The sequence below is a fragment of the Ahaetulla prasina genome, chromosome 1 (assembly GCF_028640845.1).
Source record: "Ahaetulla prasina isolate Xishuangbanna chromosome 1, ASM2864084v1, whole genome shotgun sequence".
Lineage (NCBI taxonomy): Eukaryota > Metazoa > Chordata > Lepidosauria > Squamata > Colubridae > Ahaetulla > Ahaetulla prasina.
This window is the reverse complement of record NC_080539.1, coordinates 169,542,719-169,565,013: the sequence shown is the minus strand read 5'-3', so window position 1 is coordinate 169,565,013 and position 22,295 is coordinate 169,542,719. Positions and strand designations below refer to the sequence as shown.

General features: G+C 42.7%; 1 protein-coding gene across 3 annotated transcripts in view; it reads left to right on the top strand.

The window, feature by feature from the left end:
- The window catches only part of PAK5 (p21 (RAC1) activated kinase 5), a 154,473-nt gene that overhangs the window by 17,303 nt on the left and 114,875 nt on the right, over nucleotides 1–22,295 (top strand). For all 3 annotated transcript variants that reach the window (XM_058181432.1, XM_058181440.1, XM_058181423.1), the window contains exon 2: nucleotides 8,568–8,654. The gene's annotated coding sequence lies outside the window, so the exon portion shown is untranslated. The remainder of the gene's footprint in view (nucleotides 1–8,567; nucleotides 8,655–22,295) is intronic.

Below are 22,295 nucleotides of genomic sequence, written 5' to 3'. Positions count from 1 at the left end.
ATTCCTCCCAAGATGTTAAGGGATAGAAAGGACTTTACATTTTTTACACAAGAACTTAAGAAATACCAGATTCAATTTAGATGGGAGGTTCCAGTTGGTTTGACAGTGTATTATCAAGGAAGGAGATATCGTATTGATACAGTGCTTAAGGCCAAAGATTTTCTTTCCACCGTGCTGAAACTTGAAGTAGAAATAATAGAAAAAAGAATTCAAGAGACTCAAATGGGTGTGGAAGCTGAGGTGATTCCAGTGATGTTACCATCTGAGGAACAACCACAAGAACAAAGACTGACGAGGGGAGCCCTTAAGCGTAAAGAAAAGGAGCAACAAACTCAAAGTAAAGTTCAGGATTCTGCTACAGAAGCGGTGGGAGGAGCACGGCCGAAGATACGGGAGGGCAATCTTCAGCTGATCGCTCAAAAGCTTCAGCAGGCCAGTAATGGCAAATAAAATCTTGACCTGGAATGTCAATGGTTTGAATTCAGCTCAGAAGAGAAGAAAAATATTTCATTATTTGAAACAATTTAGAAATGATGTAATTTGCTTACAAGAAACGCATATTAAACTATCAGATCAAAAGTACTTAATAAACTCAAAGTTAGGTAAACATTTTGTTGCCTCTGCTTTGGACAAAAAACATGGCATAGTGGTTTATTTGAGAAAAGATATACCAGCCAAGTTAATAGAGGCAGATATTCACGGAAGATATATTGCTATTGAACTTACAATAGAAACAAAAAAGACCCTTTTGTTTGGTATATATGCACCCAATCAGCAACAAGAAAAATTTTGTAGAATGTTGTATGATAAGTTGATTCTATGGGATTAGAATAGAATAGAATTTTATTGGCCAAGTGTGATTGGACACACAAGGAATTTGTCTTGGTGCATATGCTCTCAGTGTACATAAAAGAAAAGATACGTTCATCAAGGTACAACATTTACAACACAATTGATGATCAATATATCAATATAAATCATAAGGATTGCCAGCAACAAGTTATAGTCATACAGTCATAAGTGGAAAGAGATTGGTGATGGGAACTATGAAACGATTAATAGTAGTGCAGATTCAGTAAATAGTCTGACAGTGTTGAGGGAATTATTTGTTTAGCAGAGTGATGGCCTTCGGGAAAAAACTGTTCTTGTGTCTAGTTGTTCTGGTGTGCAGTGCTCTATAGCGTCGTTTTGAGGGTAGGAGTTGAAACAGTTTATGTCCAGGATGCGAGGGATCTGCAAATATTTTCACGGCCCTCTTCTTGATTCGTGCAGTATACAGGTCCTCAATGGAAGGCAAGTTGGTAGCAATTATTTTTTCTGCAGTTCTAATTATCCTCTGAAGTCTGTGTTTTTCTTGTTGGGTTGCAGAACCGAACCAGACAGTTATAGAGGTGCAAATGACAGACTCAATAATTCCTCTGTAGAATTGGATCAGCAGCTCCTTGGGCAGTTTGAGCTTACTGAGTTGGCGCAGAAAGAACATTCTTTGTTGTCCTTTTTTAATGATGTTTTTGATGTTAGCTGTCCATTTGAGATCTTGCGATATGATAGAACCCAGAAATTTGAAGGTTGATACTGTGTTGTCAAGTATTGTGAGAGGTGGAAATATGGAAGGGTTTTTTCTAAAGTCTACCACCATTTCTACGGTTTTGAGTGTGTTCAGTTCCAGATTGTTTTGGTTGCACCACAAGGCTAGTCGTTCGACCTTTCGTCTATATGCGGATTCATCATTGTCTCGAATGAGACCAATCACTGTTGTGTCATCTGCGAACTTCAGTAGCTTAACAAATGGATCATTGGAGATGCAGTCATTGGTATACAGAGAGAAGAGAAGTGGGGAGAGCACACACCCTTGGGGGGCCCCTGTGCTAATTGTACAGGTATTTGATGTGATCTTGCTTAGCTTCACCTGCTGCTTCCTGTTTGTTAGGAAGCTTGTGATCCACTTACAAGTCTGTTCCGGTACCTGTAGCTGGTTTAGCTTAGTTAGAAGAATGTCTGGAATGATGGTATTGAATGCTGAACTAAAGTCTACAAAAAGGACCCTTGGATAGGTCTTTGGAGACTCAAGATGTTGTAGGATGTAGTGCAGAGCCATATTAACAGCATCATCTGTTGATCTATTTGCTCGGTATGCAAATTGCAAGGGGTCTAAGAGTGGATTTGTGATGGTTTTCAGGTAGGAAAGCACTAGCCTTTCAAAGGTTTTCATGACTACAGATGTTAGAGCAACTGGTCTGTAGTCATTCAGTTCCTTGATGGTGGGCTTCTTCGGCACTGGGATGATGGTAGAGCGTTTGAAGCAAGAAGGAACATAGCACATCTCTAGTGATTTATTGAAAATATGCGTGAAGATGGGGGCCAATTGGTCAGCACAGACTTTTAAGCAAGAAGGAGTTATCTTGTCTGGGCCTGGAGCTTTTCCTGGCTTTTGTCTGTGAAATAGGTCCTGCACTTCCTTTTCTGTGATCACTAGGGGTTGTGAACCCAATGAAATGGGGTCAGTTGTAGGAGGCTTGGCTGTTGTTGGTGTGTCTGAGATGGGGGTTGTGGAGATAGGTGGCTGTAGTTTCCTTTCAAACCTGCAGTAAAACTCATTCAGGTCATCTGCCAGTTGTTGATTACCTTCAGCCTGGGAATGATTATAAATCGTGTATTATATTGGGAGATTGGAATGGAGTAATAGATACACGAAAGGACAAGAGAACTTTTTCTAAGAAGATACCTGCACATGCAAAGCTGCCTAAATTCTGAAATTTCTATCTAGAAAAATAAAATGCATTATACACTTCAATTTTAGGATCATCAGCCTCTTGTTCTGGTTGGTCTTAACCAGTTAGAATTGGCAAGACAAAGCCTTAACTACAAGTTTATGGAAAAGTGCAATTTGCCTCTATTTAAGTATTCAGTGCCACATGTAATAAGGATTTTGCATGCCTGGGTGTGCATCTCAATTAGATTTGCAAAATGTTTGGAGAAGATAGTTTGCTCCCACAATTAGATATTAATTTTGCATTTACCATTCACATGGAAAGCATCTCTTCACTTGCTATTTTACATACCCTTTTTTATGCCTCATTTGCTGCATGTAAATAAAAGAGTTCTATTGCCATCAGGAGAGGGAAACGTTTCAGCAGCATGTATGATTGTGGCTTTTTATATTCATTTATTTCCTTTCTTTTTGGAGTAGCCCAGTCTTCTCATAAACAGAGGAAGTGGATGACAGGCAAGTGGGATGGAACGGCCATTTCTAAAAATCAGGGTTTGGTTTTTCCATTAAAAAAATGCTGGTATTGTTTTCAGTGCCCCAGGATCTATCGTTGCCCAAATATTCTCTGGGTGGAGCTCATGTAACTGAGATGGAGTCAGAGTTGTGTATTCTATATTGAACACAGATATTTTGATTTGTAGGAAATGAAAGCTGACAATGATGTATCCTAGACAAAAGATACAGATTTAGCCAAAGGAGAAGACTTAGTCATCACCCAAAATTAGTAGAGGCAATATAAAAAAAGAAAATATTTGCATTAAAATTGCATATATGCTTTATATAAATATAGATATAGATAGGTGGGTTTGAAAGTAATTTATTAAGCAGAACTTTAGGAAGACTGTCAACCTTCTGTGTTCCTATCATGGGCTAAACACTAACAATCCAAGTTTTATTAAACTAGGCTTGAGGTTGGGCTGTCTTGCAAGGGGAACTCTGACTTTTGCAAAACAGGGCATGTAGTACCGACCATATCAGTAACAAATTAGTTTGGACAATGCTTTGGGGTCTATTACTGCTCTAATTAAAAGGATCTGTAGCAATAAAAACTGCTAAAAGGCTCACATGTCTGAGTGAACTGTTTCACGAAATAAACATCTTTCTCCTTGAGTAACAAAAATATTTCTGGCATAGCCCATCGACTATTTTTGTTCTGAGTGATAACATGACAGATTGGCAAATGTCACCAGTTTGTCTCCCTCCACTGTCACCCTCCCCACTTGTTCAGTTGCATAAGATGTTCCACTAAACAGTTATTTTCCAGCTCAGTTTTGTCATCTCACTCATACATTCATTCCATGAAAACCAGAATAAGATAGAATAAAGGGCGTGCGTAAGTGCACCAGCGTGCCTACTGTCCCTGTCCTAATTTTTTTTTATTCATATCCTTTGCATGTATTTATAATTACGTTTACACTTGTATCTGCCATAAAATACATTTGACTAAATAAATAAAATAAAATAAAATAAAATAAAATAAAATAAAATAAAATAAAATAAAATAGTGGCATAATTCAGCAGCCCCAATTCTGAGACCTTCTGTGGGAAGATCCATCAAGCTTCTTGATTAGGGTGACTTGAGAGTGGATAATAGCATGTTCACATCAGCCCGATAGTAATTTATACTTGGTACTGCTATCAGAAATCATCAGCCCATCAGTTTCATACTTGGGAGAAGCCTCCAAGATACTTGTCATGTCATGGTTAGAGAAGAAGTTTGCCTGTGAGGGTGAAGCTGTTTTCTTCAGCAATTGATTGCCCTTTGTCAACATGAACTTGGGAGTTTTCTTATACCCATGACAGTTAATTGTGGCATTTCTTTTCTTTCCTTTGCTATGGTTTAACAGATATTTGACCTTACACTTTTCAAACTGGGAGCAGGATGACTCTTGGTTGTTTTTATAACTCTTTTCTGAGAAGCTCTGACTCTTGCCTGACTAGGTGGCTCAGAGGCTAAGACATTGAGCTTGTTGATCAGAAAGGTCAGCAATTTGGTGGTTTGAATCCCTAGTATCCCTAGAATCTCCTGCGTGAGCAGGGGGTTGGACTAGATGACCTCCAAAGTCCCTTCCAACTCTGTTACTGTTATTCTAGTTCTCAATCGAGTTCTCATACTATCCTCCTCTCCATCTCTCTCTCTTCATCTGGAAGGAATAGGACCTATCTCTTCTGACTCGGTGTCACTTCCTCCCTTCCTCCATCTCTGTGACGATTACCTTCTCTTTCTTTGTGACGATTACCTTCTCTTTCTTCATGGTCAGAACCACAGGAATGGTTGACATTTTCTCCTCCCTCTTCAATCTTCTAGCGAGATGCCTGCAGTTTCAGAACTCTCTTTTGAGTGGTGCAGTGTCTTTCGATCCAAGGCTGCTAACAGATAATAGGGGAATTTGATCTTTTGGTCTTCCCTCCTCTATCAAGTTCTCCCTGCCTCTTGTCAGAATCACTGGAGGCTGCAGAAGTTTTATTGGGCAACCAGACAGATGGCTTGGGTTTGTAAGGGCATTGCAAATGGAACTCATGAAGTAGAGGAAGTAATTACACATCATCTGTTCCTTTCCAGGAGCATTCATTGCTCAGGAAGCTTCTCTAATAAATCAAATGCACAAGCCAGTTAGAGTTCAGAATATGTATCTGATACAATATTCCTCCCCCTGCCTACAAGGTGAGTAAGGACAGAAGTCTTTCCTAAATAACACAATAACTGGTTCTGATGTTAATTTCCCATTTTAGCCTCTTTAGAATGAGATATCAGAAACATATGCACTGGAAAGGACTTTTGAGATAATTTAGTCCAAATAGCTGCTCATTGCAGGGTCCATTAATGGCCCTCAAGCATCTTTGAACATGTATAGTGAAGGAGAACTTGCCATTTCATGTGGCAGACTATTCTGCTGGCTAAAAGGTCAGTCAGGAAGTTCCGCCAGAACCCCCTTCCTTGCAGTTTTAAGCTATTGATTCTGGCTCTGACCTGTGGAGCAATAGAGAATAAATTCAATTTATATAATATAATATATAATATAACAACAGAGTTGGAAGGGAACTTGGAGGCCTTCTAGTCCAACCCCCTGCTCAGGCAGGAAACCCTACACCATCTCAGTCAGATGGTTATCCAACATTTTATTAAAAATTTCCAGTGTTGGAGCATTCACAACTTCTGCAGGCAAGTCGTTCCACTTATTAATTGTTCTAACTGTCAGGAAATTTCTCCTTAGTTCTAAGTTGCTTCTTTCCTTGATCAGTTTCCACCCATTGCTTTTTGTTCTACCTTCAGGTGCTTTATTCATTCCCTCTTCTCTGTAAACCTCCCGACTGAATCACCTGTCCTAACCTTAACTCTGGGCATTGGACAGAAACTACTTTGGTAACTCTCCTGCATAAGCTTTACAGGAAGTTGGATGAGAAGAGTGTGAATCTTTCTTGTGTTACCAGATCTCTCACGGCATTTGATATTGTCAACCATAGTCTCCTTTTGGGTTGTCCACATGGGTTAGAACTGGTGGAGACCATATTTGTGGTGGCTGCACTCTTTCCTAAGTGAGTGAGCCTGTCAGTGGCTATGGAGGCACAGAGGTCAGACCCTCAGACATTGCAGTGTGGGTTGCTGTAGGGCTTAGCCTTCAACTCGATGTACAGCCCTACAGAATTCTCCAGCCAGCATAGCCCTAAGCTATGCTGGTTGGAGAATTCTGGGATTTGAAGTCTACAAGTCTTAAAGCTGCCAAGTTTGAAGACCTCTGCTCTAGGCCTAAGGGAAGCTGCTCTACCTCAAGAAAATAACTTTCTCCTTTGATGCCACCTGTTTTGGATTTCTCGTATAGCCAAGTCATAAAAGTGATGAAATTCAATTCAAACCACTTGGAATGCTGAACACTCCATTTCAAGATGGAAATATCCTTCTTGAGCTTGAAACAGCTATTTCAAGCATGAAATGGGTCATTTCAACTATTTGGGAAGTATTTTGTGTTCAAAATATGTTTTGAGCTTGATATGGGATCTTTCAAATTCAAAACAGTTAACATTCAAAATCCTTGCCACCTCTCTTCTCAGTCCATACGCTATCACATGTTAAACAGAGTTGCAGAGGAAAAACCTTATTCCACTTTTAGACAACTGAACAAAACTGAGATATTGAAGATCTCATGAAATAAGGTTATCTGCATTAGAGCATTGCCATAAATATAAATCTTACGAGTCTTAGTGTTAATCTCAAAAAGGAAAGTTGGATGATGATGGGCTTGCTGGGAACTCTGAATCTTGCTTTTATTTGGAGGGTATCCGGTTGAGAAGGATTGCATAAATGATCAGTAATCTCTGGATATTTTGTCTAACTGGAAATGGTGATATACAAATAAACATTTTTTAAATATTTCTTTGTAATGTAGGAAAAACAGGGTGAAAAGGTACTCTCTACTGAAAGTGATGACTTGTAAAAACTTAGGTACTTCTGCCTAATTAAACCAATTCACATTAAAAAAACAAATGTACCACCCAGGAAATTCATAAACAGTGAAGAAATTGAGAGTAGAGCAGATTTCTGCTCTGTTATGATGGCTTTGCTCTCAAGTACAGTTTGTACACCATCAAAAAGCTGGTTCATGTAAACTTTGTGCCAACTGGAGTTAGCTTTGGAAGCACATGTAGTACAAACAAGGAAAGAGAGAGGCCAAATGCAGTTGCGGGAAAGCAAACGCCAGTCTGTTGCAAATTAAATGACAGAAGGTGTTATGTATTTGCTAATACGTACTATTTTTATTGCAGCTGAGCCAAAATAGGCTACTTGTCCCTTCACTGTGCTATTTACCACCTGCATACGTGGGTGCAGACATTTTAATGATTGAAAAGTTCACATAAATCTTTAAAAGTTTGCCCATCAAAGGGATGGCATTCACACTTCCTTGTGCTCCTGGGCCGGCATTTTTTTTTTCAAAGTTTTTCCTTTTAAAACCGGGGTGTCAAACTCAAGGCCCACAGGCTGGATCCGGCCCACGGGGCCAGCCTGGAAATTTCAAAGGATCGGTCCGTAGTGCCTCTGCCAGGCAAAACGGGCCATGTGTCCCGTCCCCCCCCTGCAGCCCATTTTTGGCCTTCCCGGCCTTCAGCAGTACTCTGCCGGCCAAAAACGGAGGCCTCCGTGTGGCCCGTTTTGCCCGGCAGAGTGTTGCTGGAGGCCGGGGAGGCCAAAAATAAGGTGGAAGGGGCTCATGTTTGCCCCCCATACCCCATTTTGGCCGGTAAAGTGCTGAAGGAGGCATCTGACCCATCTCCCCTCCCTCGCTTCCTCTCCCCGTCGGCCCATAGAGGAGAACTACAATGTTGATCCGGCCCTCAAAGAAATCCAGTTTGATACCCCCGTTTTAAAATATGACCCTAAGGATACAGAACCAACATATTCTTACAGCATCCAGAATTACTTCTCTGTCTTCCAGATGTTCCAGTGCTAAATGAGCTTTGATTAGTTACATCTGTTAATGCAGGAGATGATTTTGCTCCCCTGCCTATTTTTGTACGTTCTCAGGCCTTTAAAAAATCATTTAAAAGGCATAATGTACAAAAAGAAACCACCCAAAAAAAAACACATTAAAACTAATTTAAACTGCTGCATCCTGCTAAAATATTTTTGGATTTTCCTTCAATTAGCCCTAAAGATTGGCTGTCCTTACCATCATAAAACTTCAGAATGACCGTCTCCCCAGTCCTAAGAAATAATTGAAACTTACATGAAGGTCCGTCCTTGTAGGAATTTCCTGGTATCTCCTTTCTCCCTATTTATTCTTTACATCTATGCTGCTTTCAGATACAACTGCTGCAGAAGGTCTTCTGAACTATGGATGCAGGAGCTAAGGAGCAGGGTTCTTGAAATTCTTCATTTGCTTCACACATGGTAAGTTTCTTTTTCTGTTTCTGAGAACCACTTTAAAAAGTGTTATCACAGCATGAATCAATTTCAAAGAACAGCATTTGCTCATTTTCTGATTGGCATCACATGTTCATTACATTTGGGGAACTGATCATTCAAAGGTATTATTTATCTTAGAGCTTCTCCTATTCCCTTCCAGTATGGCTAAATAGTTTTATCTCCCCTGCTTTCTTTATGGAAGAGGTGGAACCCCTTGCCAGTCTCCCATTTTTATCATAGATTGTGAAATAGATCTCCCTTGGAGGCAGGATAGCTAATATTTAGTGGCTGGTCATAATAACAAGTAATAAGAATATATTTGCTGAAGCTAAATGTTTTACTTTAGTTCTTTGATTGTTCTGATGCTTTTTTAACACACATTCTACCTGCATTTGCTATAACTATATAACTAAAAGCTGCTTGAAGTACTATCCAGTTACAGGAGAAATCATAGAAGTTGTACATCTATAGAATCATAGATTTCAGGGAATCTGATTCAATCTCTGGTTGATATAAATCATCCTTATTATAATAATACTTATTATAAAATATCCTTACTATAAAACATATTTATTATAAGAGCTGTGGTGGCGCAGTGGTTAGAATGCAGTACTGCAGGCTAATTCTGCCGACTGCCAGCAGTTTGATTCTGAGGGCTCAAGGTTGACTCAGCCTTCCATCCTTCCAAGGTCAGTAAAATGAGGACCCAGATTGTTGGGGGCAATAGGCTGACTCTGTAAACCGCTTAGCAAGGGCCCTAAAGCACTGTGAAGCGGCTTATAAGTTTAAGTGCTATTGCTAGTGCTATTACTTTTTTACCCAGGGTTGATACATAGCTGCCCAGCCTCTGCTTAATGCCAGATTTAGCATGGAAAATCCATAGCTGAGTCACTAAACCCATAGTTTATATGGAGATGGATCGTATGCTCCATCCTCAAGAATGACTCGGAAAACTTTCTCCTAGAATCTTGGAAAATCAATTCCAATCAACGGGTGGACAATAATGGACCAGTCGGACCGAAAGTCTAACTCAGCTTTTTCTGCTTTCCCGGATCAAAGGGAAAGTGCTGCAGGAAATGCTGACTAATCTTTCATTAAGCCCCCCCCCCCTTTTTTTTTCCCCCCAGGAAATTGAACCCGTTGGTTTGAGCCCTGCCTTTTGGAACAAGAAAAAACAGATCTGCTCATTAAATTGGAAACTTGCCATCCTGTTTCCTTTCACCTTTAAATTGTCTCTTTTCAAGGCTAAACAATAAAGGGTGGGGGAGAAGGCAGTTATAATATTGAAATGGTGGAGCCAGCAGGGGAATCAAAAAGTTTTTTTGTTTTTTTTGATGAAAGTATTTTGCAGAGGTTGGTTAGCTGCTGGGTGCCATCTAACAATTCAGTTTTGAAGGAAAGGACAAATATATTTTATGCTCTCTTATTTATTTTCTGCCTTTCTTCTGCTTCTGTCTGACTCAACCAGCTAATCACCATAATCATTTATACAAGTGCCCAGATAACAGAAAACCGTCATATCGGATTGCAGTCAAAATATTTGCTGCATTCTCCTTGATGTAAATCCACATGAATTCATTCACGTCCAACACACTATTGAAGCTTAGTTAGGCAAAAAAAAAACCCCAACAACACCCTCCCTCCAAATCCAAACAGTCCAAACATTCCCTCCCCCCATTGGAGCAAAACGGCAAAACACATCCAATAGTTTTTAAATATTCTCATGAGTGTAAATGCTTCAGGGCAGCATTCATTTTCCCTTTTTTCCTAGGAAAATGGAATTATCTTTTTACACACTGCTTTCCTACCAGCCATCCAAAAATGCTTAACTGTTTTCTCCCTTTTTAAATTGAAGGGAGATGGTAGAAAGAAGAGTGGACAAAAGCTAAACCCAGGCACCAATAGACAATCAATTACACCTGATTTTTAAACAAGTGGTATAAAGTATGGAACTGTAGAAGAAAACTGGTATTTGCTGTGGCACTATAATAAAAGCACACTTTTTCCTCCCTCTTTTCTGTCTATGATGCTTATTCAGCATGAAATTTTAGAAAAGAGATCAAATGTGCTGTGCAGTTTAAATTATGTACTAGCGTAGACATCCTCTTTTTATTTTTTTCTATTTCCTTAGCCCTTTATCTAGGTAAGTGTATTTGCATGTCTCCTGAACTACCAGTGTAAATGGTTCCTATCTGATGTATAGGAGATCTAATTCTCCTCCCCCCAGCACAAACTTTCTGTGTGTATCATGTGGGATTGAGAGTGTGATGTAGTCTCACAAAAGAGAGAGAGAGAGAGAGAGAGAGAGAGAGAGAAAGAGAGAGAGAGAGATCCTGTTTCCCCCAAAATAAGACATCCCCTGATAATAAGCCCAATCGGGCTTTTGAGCGCATGGCAATAAGGCCAAGCGCTTATTTCAGGGTTCAAAAAAATATAAGACAGGGTCTTATTTTCGGGGAAACACGGGGTGTGTGTATGTGTGTGTGTATGTATGTATATATGTGTGTGTGTGTGTGTGTGTGTATAGGTAGGTAGGTAGGGGGAGAGAGAGAGAGAGAGAGAGAGAGAATGTTTGCAATGATTATAAATAGCTACAATCACGGCTAAGATAAGCAAGCTCTTGAAGGAGAACATTACTTAAGTACATCTACCAGAATAAAAAACTTTTAAATTGTCATAAGAGTCCATTCTTTTTTTTAATCCAGAAAAAATAATATCATTGCTTATTTAATAAACCACTCCACCAGCCAATCTCTACAGCCACAAAATCAATCTCCCTTGTATTTCTTGTTTCAAGTAGATAATGGAATGAAATATACAAACCAGTGTGGCTTGGATTTCAACTTTGTCATGCTTAGAGCAAGTCATTTATCTTTTGGACTAAGCCATTATGTAATTGGTTAGTGACTTAGACACAGAATCACACTTGGTATTTCAGGAAATGTTCAACAAGTCATTGTTTTAATCACATAGTAGGATTTGTGAAATCAAACGCACATGATCACCTGCTACCTAAACCGTTTAAAACTTAAGAATACATGTAATCAGCAGATTTCAACAAGTCTGTATCTCAGAATTAGTTTATGGATTGTGTGTATAGGTTTACTTATCTTCTGTCATGTTCTCATCATATGCTAAATAAATAATTAGTTTATGGATTTGGTTTCTAGCAAAATCAGCCCCAAAGGATCCTGAAGCAGTTAGTGAATATCTATAAGTCTTTGTAATCACATTTACAATCTGAACACACAGTGCAAGATATTATGAATATAAGATAGCATGATAGAATGGCAAGGTGAGAGTCATGGAAACATTCCACATCCAGCAGTGATATTAGAATTTCTCTGCTAGAATTTCTCTGCTTCTCCTCCTGTCTTCTGCAACTTATTTTATTTTATTTATTTATTTGTCAATCATATACAGAATAACAAGTAAAAGTATAAACATGATTTGGATACATGGAAAGAGTAAGTAAAAAAGGAATATTAGGACAGGGACGGTAGGCACGCAGGTACACTTATGCATGCCCCTTGATGAATAAGACGGAACACTAACCAGGAAAGCCTAATTTAAAGCCAGGTATACTGGCTTAAGTGATGCAAGGTTTACACTTCACATTGACCAACTTCAAATTATATCACCTGGATTTTGCAGTTCAGAGTACAGGATAAGGGAGATGTTACAAAACCCATAAATGTGTACACATCACTATAGTCCAAGGGTGTCAAACTCAAAGTCCGGAGGCCAGATTTGGCCCTCAGGGTGCTTAGATCTGGCCCGTGGGGCCACCCTGGAAATAGCAAAGAAGTGGACCGCGGTGCCTCTGCAAGTGAAAATGGAGCTCAGGAGGCTACGTGCAGCCTTGCAAGCTCCGTTTCTGCTGGTAGAAGATTGCAGGAGGCCATTGCAGCCGAAAATGGAGCTTGGGAGCCCATTTTTGCTGGCAGAGTGCTCAGGCCCCCACAGGCTCCCCCAACATGAGTGACATTGAGCTGACCACACCCACCATGGTCACACCCACCCCGGCCCTCTGGGGTCAAACACAACCCTGATGCAGCCCTCAATCTAATCGAGTTTGACACCCCTGCTGTAGCCCCTTTCACAGGAAGCATTCCTATGTGGTGGAGAAAGCGAGTAAATAAAATAAATTAAAGGCAGGATAGAAACAATCTAACTTACCGGTAGCTTATTGAGACAGTATTAGTTAAAATACGAAAGATTTCATATTATTTTTGATTATGCTACTAGTCTACCAAGGTAGTTTACCTAAGAGTCTCTAGTAATTCTAGCTTCCTGACAACATTTCTATGAGGTAGATTGAGCTGATGGTTTGACTTTAGCACTCCTTTAAAGACTTGGCACGTGTTTCTGATATGACAGACCTGCTTATGTTTCATTAAGCCATTTCCTAACCTTCCTGCAAGGGAAATAAATGAAGGAGTCATTTGTTAACTTCCCTTACTTTTCAAACATCAAATGACATTTAGAGACCGTGTGTGGTTTCATTGGGGAAAGGCCAATGACAATAAAAAATGTGTACTGCAGTGATTTTCTTTTTAATTCTCAGCTGCTACAGTAAAATATCCAAGCTACCTTTGGCATCGAACATTCACTGAACAATTTCAACTCATAAAATGTGGCTATTATGCAAGGCAAGGTACACCCTCAGACTGAATTGAGGGAGAACAAATTATAAGATCCATAATTGCTTGGGCAGGGATTCATAATCATCAAACCAGCCCCCAAGTATCAGTTTTCTAGCTAACCAGAATGTCATATAGACCATCCATCCAGTTAGATCACGGGACAAAGATTGCAGGCAGGTTCCAGGACTCTGCTTATAGGTGTTCACCCTTAAATGACTGTTTAAATAAGGACAATATAGAAACACAAACCTGCACTTTACACTGGATAAGGCCATTGTTTAATGAAAATATCTTTTATTTTCTGTCTTTTTAATAACCCAGTCAGCCAGAGTGCAATCATGAAACATTAATACTTGGGTGAATGGTGCAGCAGTTTAGAATTATGACTGTTTCCTGTAGAAATTGCTTTCACTTTTTATCCCATTCCACCTTCTCCAGGAAATACTTCTGAAAGGATAACAATGCTTTGGAGTCTAAAACTATGCAATTGATTCGCTGTAGTTTTCAATGTACTTTCAGTGCTATTGTTTCTTCCTCATATCCTGTCATGGTTTATAAACTTATGGGTAATATAAAAGAATGTGCAAAACAGCTACTTTAGGTGTTTTAAATTCAAGAGAAAACTCCACTTGTTCCCTTTTTTTTCCTCCGAGTTCAAAAGAAAGATGATTTTTGTCTTGGCCTCAGAATAAAACAAACAATGGTGTTTTGAGGGTTCAGGCTATTGCAAGTGCTCTGCCATTTTTAAAAATCATGATTGGGTGTTGTTGTTTTTGTTCTTCAATGTTTCTAGCTTTGTTAGAAGTCGAGGTAGTCCTCAATTTAACAATCACAAGTGAGCCTAAAGGCTTCATGGCTCACTTGTGGTTGTTAAATGTGTCTTGCTCAGTTTTATGATCTTTTTTGCCACAGTTGTTAAGCGACTCTACAGTCGCTAAGTGAACCATGTGGTTGCTAATTGAATCTGGCTTCCCCCATTAACTTTGTTTGTCTGAAGACGGCTGGGAAGGTCAAAAATGGCAATCACACGACCCCAGGACAGTGCAATGGGCATAAATACATGCCAGTTGCCAAGTGTTCAAATTTTGATCATGTGACCAATCATGGGGATGCTGCAATGGTTGTAAGTGTGAAAACTGGTCATAAGTCACTTTTTTCAGTGCTGTTGTAATTTTGAATGGTCACTTAACGAATGGGTATAAGTCCAGGACTACCTTTATTGCAGAAAGGAACTAGTCCTTTTTCGACTATTGTTGGCTGAAATTGGATGAGGTATTGAGGAAGGCTAAAAAAAGAGCAGGAAAACAGCAGTTTTTTTTAAGGTTATGCTTGGAGGGAGATGTTTCTGGTGCTAGGTCCCAGGCAATCCAGTATGGATCAAACAAAAAATGCCACATCTTATCTTCAGAGGCAAATTCAGGGGGACCAAGCATAAGCACTGCTAAAGATACCTTACACTTGCCCACCTGTTTGGTAGATAAACATGCTACTTTAAAAATATAATTTTGCAGGACCCAATGTGAGTCAGTCACCAGGACCGTAATAGCTCAGGCTGGTAAAGCCTGTTATTAGAACACAGTAGCCTGCAATTACTGCAGGTTCAAGCCCGGCCCGAGGTTGACTCAGCCTTCCATCCTTTATAAGGTAGGTAAAATGAGGACCCAGATTGTTGGGGGGGCAGTAAGTTGACTTTGTAAATATACAAATAGAATGAGACTATTGCCTTATACATTGTAAGCCGCCCTGAGTCTTCGGAGAAGGGCGGGATATAAATGTAAATTAAAAAAAAAAAAGGACCAAAGATTTATTCTTCCAGGTTTTCAAGCTCATGCTGCAGCCCATCCTCAAGGATCTTTTCTCTCTCTTTTTTTTCCTCTCCCTGATGATGGGCTCCAGCACAGGCTTTAAAACCTGGAAGAATAAATCTTCGGTCTCAGTGACCGACTCACAATTGGATCCTACAAAATTATCTTGTGACAGATATATTTACCTTCATTCACAATGTATATTTGCTTTGGGGGAGTTAATGTTCATGGTTTGTGTTGTAGCCATGGACTCTTTTGGAAATAGCTAAACCACTATGCTAATAAAAAAGTTTGTCATAACGGCGTAAACATATTGTGCATATTACACAAGTGCAACTAATGTGGTTGAGATTTTTAGGTTGTAATATACTGGCAGAATATTTTGAGATGCTTCATCCAGGGGTGGGTTCTACTTACCTTTACTACTGGTTCACAATGGGACAGCGCGTGCGAGTGAAGCGAGCGTGCATGCACTTCTGCGCATGCGCAGAAGCTTCCTGATGACGTCCAGGTCAGTGGGCGGAGCCTCCCACCGGTTTTACTACCAGCTCTTGCGAACTGGTCCGAACCAGGAGCAGCCCACCACTGGCTTCATCTCAAGTTTAACAAGGAAGAAATGGTTTCTACTGTTTGCAGCTGAGCAATAGCTGAAAAGTCACATGGAAAGAAAGTCCACCTATGGGGCTGGGTAGAAAGGTAAAGCGGCTCCCAATTTAGTTTTTAACAGCAGAAGCAATAATCCAAATTCCAAAGGAATTGATCATTTGGCATCAAACAAGGGAAAAGACAAGACACAAGAATTACCCCACTTATCCTACTGAGCAGTCATGTGGCTTGTTTGGTTTGGTATGTTATGCAAATCCAGCCCTTGTGTTAGCAGACCATAGCTTGGTATAATGAACAAAACCAGCCAATTGTGTCCTATTAAACAAACCAGACTTTAACAGATTATGGCTTCCCTCTTGTAAAAGTTGCTTCTACTTGAATGCAATGATTGGTGGGGAGGGAAATGAGTTTACCTTCCCTTGAGAGTTGTTTTCTTGATCAAAATTAGACTTCAGTCTAATTTCTTCCCGTGGGAGAAAATAATTCTGGATTTCCCATCATTTTTCTGCAAGGTAAAGGGGTCGTCCTTTAGTTCTGTGTGTAGTGTCCCACAAAAAATCAGAGAGCTTTCAATGGGAGGTTTTTGTATTGGGGCAGTATTTCTTATTTTGTAAGAACACCCTCAGGTAGCGTTTTGCTTCTCTACACTTATACATGATTTTAATTAGGCCATTTAAATAAAACGTCAATACACATCACAATACTTTATCCCATCCAACCAGATCAAGAAGAATGGGAATGCTGCAGATCACGTCAGCCAAAGAATGCTGTCTGGCGGGGATCAAAATACGAGGTTTTTCTTCGGTGGTCCCTGCTCTCTGAAACATCGCTTTTCTCCCTACTCTGACTTTTGTTATGCCCTGCCAACATTCCGCAATCGTCATCAGCGGTTCACCTCTCTTTGAGCTATTTTATTCCATCAGTGACGGAGAGGTGGTCGGCTTGGACAAGTTGTTACAGCAGCAGAGCGGCATGTGGGGCCATATTGGGTCCAGAGGATAATCTGCCGACGTAGGGGTGGAGACATGGACGGCGTACATCTTGGCGGCTAAGGATGGACATTTGCCACGACTTTTGGGCCTATTTCTCCATGAGATATTCATTTGCCGATCTACTACGACTGCGAGGTTCCCCCGCCTCGCAGGAATGGCCCTCCAAGCTATCGAGGGCTTACCTTAACGAAGGGTCTTGGGACCCAGAGAGGTGGCATGCGGCTAAGAAGAATTTGTGGGGTTTTTTAAATAGTTTTTTAAATAAGGGTTTTTTAAGGGGGGGGAGGGATTTGACGGGCGGGGGGGAGGACCCGTCGGGGAGGGATCCAGCCCCTGTGCTAGTTCGCGACATTACGCCATCTTGTCTGAAGGCAGGGGGGGAGGACGTTCCAGGTTTAGAGGGCTGTTCGATCTGTACGGTAAGTGGGAGAGGCAGATATGGCGGGGGGAGGGGCCGGATCGAGTTGGGGGGGCACGTGTCAAGTTGGAGAGCGATCACGTGCTCCGGCCCCTCAGTCCCTACCCGTTCCTCGGGTGGCCATGATCCTCAGAGCTTGGACCTTCGGCTGATGTTATGTAATGCCCGGTCCGTGGTTAATAAGGCTCCCCTGATTTGTGACCTTATTCAGGGGAGGTCCGCGGACCTCATGGGCATTACGGAGACCTGGTTGGGCCCTGAGGGGGGGGCCCCCCTTGTTGAGATGTGCCCTCCAGGCTTCCGAGCATTTCATCAGCCGAGAGTCCAAGGTAGGGGTGGGGGGGTGGCGGTTGTTATTAAGGAAGATCTAGAGCCGAGGAGACCACTGTTCCTCAGATTGCTGGCTGCGAATCCTCTGTGTGCGCTGGGGCTATAGGAATCAGTTGGGCTTGGTGATCGCGTACCTGGCTCCTTGCTGCGTGACCACAGCCCTGCCCGAGCTGTTGGAGGTACTGGCTGCTGTGGCGGTTGAGACCCCCAAACTTATAGTTATGGGGGATTTCAACTGCCATCGGCTGGCCTGTCATCAACGGCAGCTCGGGAGGTCCAGGCTTCCATGACGGCCTTGGACCTGATTCGAGTAAATGATGGCCCTACGCACACAGGGGAGGCATGCTAGATATGATTTTATCTCTGGACAGTGGTTAAATGATCTGGTATTAGATGATTTAGTAACAGAACCAATGTCATGGTCGGATCATTTTCTCCTTCGCCTAGACTTCCGAACCGCTATTCACCACCGCAGGGAGACGGAACCTATACGGTGGTTCCGCCCCAGGCGCCTGATCGACCCTGAGAGGTTCCAGACGGAGCTTGGGCCATTCCTGAGGATCTGGCCCACGGCACGACTGAGGAACTGGTCGTGGCCTGGGAGCAGGCCGCGCCGGGGCCCTGGACCGTGTCGCGCCTTTGCGGCCTCTGACCCGCGAGATCTCGTCCGCCCCTTGGTTCTCCGAGGGGCTGAGGGAGATGAAACGCCGGAGAAGACGCCTAGAGAGCACCTGGAGGTCCAGTCGCCCGGTTGATCGGACACTAGTTAGGACCTATACTAGGACCTACCTAGTGGCAATGAGGGAAGCGAGGCGCCCTACGCCTACCCTCATTGCGCCGGCAGATAACCGCCCGGCCGCCCTGTTTGGGTGACCCGCCTCTCCTACATCAGGAGGTGCGGGATGACCCTTGCAGGGACGAGCCGAGGAGTTTAGTGGTTATCTATACGATAAAATCGCTCAGCTGAGGGACGGTCTGGACCGAAATTGGGATGATCCAAGCGAGGGAGAGGAGGCACGACTTGTTGAGCACATTTGGGATGAGTTTGACCCTGTGGCTCCCGAGGACGTGGACAGGTTGTTGGGGAGGCTTCACGGCACGACATGTTTACTGGACCCGGGCCCTTCCTGGCTGGTACTTGCCACTCAGGCGGTGACACGAGGCTGGCTCCAGAGGATTATCAACGCTTTGTTGGATGGGGTTTTCCTGCCGCCTTGAAAGAGGCGGTGGTGAGACCCTCCTTAAGAAGCCCTCTTTGGACCCAGCTATTTTGGCTAATTATCGCCCAGTTCCAACCTTCGCTTTGTTGCGAAGGTTGTAGAGAGTGCCGTGGCGCGACAGCTGCCCCAACACCTGGATGAAGATGTCTATCTAGACCCGTTCCAGTCCGGCTTCCGACCCGGATACAGCACGGAGACAGCTTTGGTCGCATTGGTGGATGATCTCTGGAGGGCCAGGGACAAGGGATATTCCTCTGCCCTGGTCCTATTAGACCTCTCAGCGCTCGATACCATCGATCATGGTATCCTGCTGCGCGGTTGGAGGGATTGGGAGTGGAGGCACCGATATCGGTGGTTCTCCTCCTATCTCTCCGACCGTCGCAGACGGTGTTGACAGGGGGCAGAGGTCGACCGCGAGGGCCGCCCTTGTGGGGCCCCCCAGGGGTCGATTCTCTCGCCCCTGCTGTTCAACATCTACATGAAGCCGCTGGGTGAGATCATCAGTGGTTTCGGGGTGAGATACCAGCAGTACGCTGACGACACTCAGCTGTACTTTTCCACCCCGGACCACCCCAATGAAGCTGTTGAAGTGCTGTCCCGTGTTTGGAGGCTGTACGGGTCTGGATGGGGAGAAACAGGCTCAAGCTTAATCCTCCAAGACGGAGTGGCTGTGGATGCCGGCACCCGATTCAGTCAGCTGCAGCCGCTGGCTGTTGGTGGCAGTTACTGGCCCCAAAGGATAGGGTGCGCAACTTGGGTGTCCTTCTGGATGATCGGCTGTCGCTTGAAGATCATTTGACGGCCGTCTCCAGGAGGGCCTTCCACCAGGTTCGCCTGGTCCGCAGTTGCGCCTTCCTTGATCGGGATGCCTTATGCACGGTCACTCATGCGCCTGCTACCTCTCGCTTGGATTACTGTAATGCTCTCACATGGGCTCCCCTGAAGTGCGCTCGGAGGCTTCAGTTAGTCCAGAATGCAGCTGCGCTGGTGATAGAGGAGCTACGTAGCTCCCATGTAACACCGCCTCCTGCGCAGACTGCACTGGCTGCCTGTGGCCTTCCGGGTGCACTTTAAGGTGTTGGTTACGACCTTTAAAGCGCTCCATGGCTTAGGACCTGGGTACTTACGGGACCGCCTGCTGTTACCATACGCCTCCCACCGACCCGTACGCTCCCACAGAGAGGGACTTCTCAGGGTGCCGTCCGCCAAACAATGTCGGCTGGCGGCCCCCAGGGGAAGGGCCTTCTCTGTGGGGGCTCCCACACTCTGGAACGAGCTTCCCCCGGGCTTACGCCAAATTCCTGACCTTCGGACATTTTGTCGCGAACTCAAGACTCACCTTTTTATCCGCGCGGGGCTGGCTTAAATTGGGATTTTAAATTTTAAATTTATTAATTTTAAATGGGGTTTTAGTAGAGTAAATTTTAATTATTGGGCTAATTTAAATAAGTTTTTTAAATTGGATTTTAAATTTGTATATTGTATTGTTGGTTTTTATTATGCCTGTACACCGCCCTGAGTCCTTCGGGAGAAGGGCGGTATAAAAATTAAATAAAATAATAAAAATAAAAATAATGGGCTCCAGCACAGGCTTTAAAACCTGGAAGAATAAATCTTCGGTCTCAGTGACCGACTCACAATTGGATCCTACAAAATTATCTTGTGACAGATATATTTACCTTCATTCACAATGTATATTTGCTTTGGGGGAGTTAATGTTCATGGTCTGTGTTGTAGCCATGGACTCCTTTGGAAATAACTAAACCACTATGCTAATAAAAAAGTTTGTCATAACGGCGTAAACATATTGTGCATATTACACAAGTGCAACTAATGTGGTTGAGATTTTTAGGTTGTAATATACTGGCAGAATATTTTGAGATGCTTCATCCAGGGGTGGGTTCTACTTACCTTTACTACTGGTTCACAATGGGATAGCGCGTGCGAGTGAAGCGAGCGTGCATGCACTTCTGCGCATGCGCAGAAGCTTCCTGATGACGTCCAGGTCAGTGGGTGGAGCCTCCCACCAGTTTTACTACCAGTTCTTGCGAACTGGTCCGAACCAGGAGCAGCCCACCACTGGCTTCATCTCAAGTTTAACAAGGAAGAAATGGTTTCTACTGTTCGCAGCTGAGCAATAGCTGAAAAGTCACATGGAAAGAAAGTCCACCTATGGGGCTGGGTAGAAAGGTAAAGCGGCTCCCAATTTAGTTTTTAACAGCAGAAGCAATAATCCAAATTCCAAAGGAATTGATCATTTGGCATCAAACAAGGGAAAAGACAAGACACAAGAATTACCCCACTTATCCTACTGAGCAGTCATGTGGCTTGTTTGGTTTGGTATGTTATGCAAATCCAGCCCTTGTGTTAGCAGACCATAGCTTGGTATAATGAACAAAACCAGCCAATTGTGTCCTATTAAACAAACCAGACTTTAACAGATTATGGCTTCCCTCTTGTAAAAGTTGCTTCTACTTGAATGCAATGATTGGTGGGGAGGGAAATGAGTTTACCTTCCCTTGAGAGTTGTTTTCTTGATCAAAATTAGACTTCAGTCTAATTTCTTCCAGTGGGAGAAAATAATCCTGGATTTCCCATCATTTTTCTACAAGGTAAAGGGGTCATCCTTTAGTTCTGTGTGTAGTGTCCCACAAAAAATCAGAGAGCTTTCAATGGGAGGTTTTTGTATTGGGGCAGTATTTCTTATTTTGTAAGAACACCCTCAGGTAGCGTTTTGCTTCTCTACACTTATACATGATTTTAATTAGGCCATTTAAATAAAACGTCAATACACATCACAATACTTTATCCCATCCAACCAGATCAAGAAGAATGGGAATGCTGCAGATCACGTCAGCCAAAGAATGCTGTCTGGCGGGGATCAAAATACGAGGTTTTTCTTCGGTGGTCCCTGCTCTCTGAAACATCCTCCCTTCGGAGATCAGAATGGCCCCAACCCTGCTAACCTTTCCTAAGGCCTTACAAACTTGGCTATGCTGTCATATTCATCTCTCTCTGTTGAGGCAGGGGGCTATTCAGGACAAGATTTAATGGTCCATCAGCATTTGAAAGACAAAGGTCACTCACAAATCCACATTGTGGATAGAGAGGGCCATTGATTTCAAAGAGGGGTAGAAGAGGCCAACTATGTTAGAACTGAACAAACTGTTGTGACCTAGGCCCAAGTACTTATTACCAGTCACAATCAGTCCTAAACAAACATATTTTATTAGAACAGCTGAGAATTACTTCATTCTCAGCTTAGTCCAAATTAAATCCAAAACAAAGTCCTTCATAAAAAGTCCTTCGGCCTTATCACAAACCTTTGTCTTCTTTGGCACCGTACCAAAGGCTTTTCTTGGCAAGAACCCCACGAAGTTCAGAAACAGGAGACAAGAAACAATTGTAGCAACGTTGCTTTCCTACAAAGAACCAAGACCTGTTGCTGCTCTTTTAAGCCTTATGGGAGGGAGCCAATCATCTCCTGGCCTTACTCCCGAATCATCCTTTTTGCTTTAGCTGCTGTTACCTTCTGGCAACTCTTCACATGCATGCACTAGGAACAGACTCCTCCTGTTCCTCTGCCTCTCTGCTGTCTGCCTCTGGAGG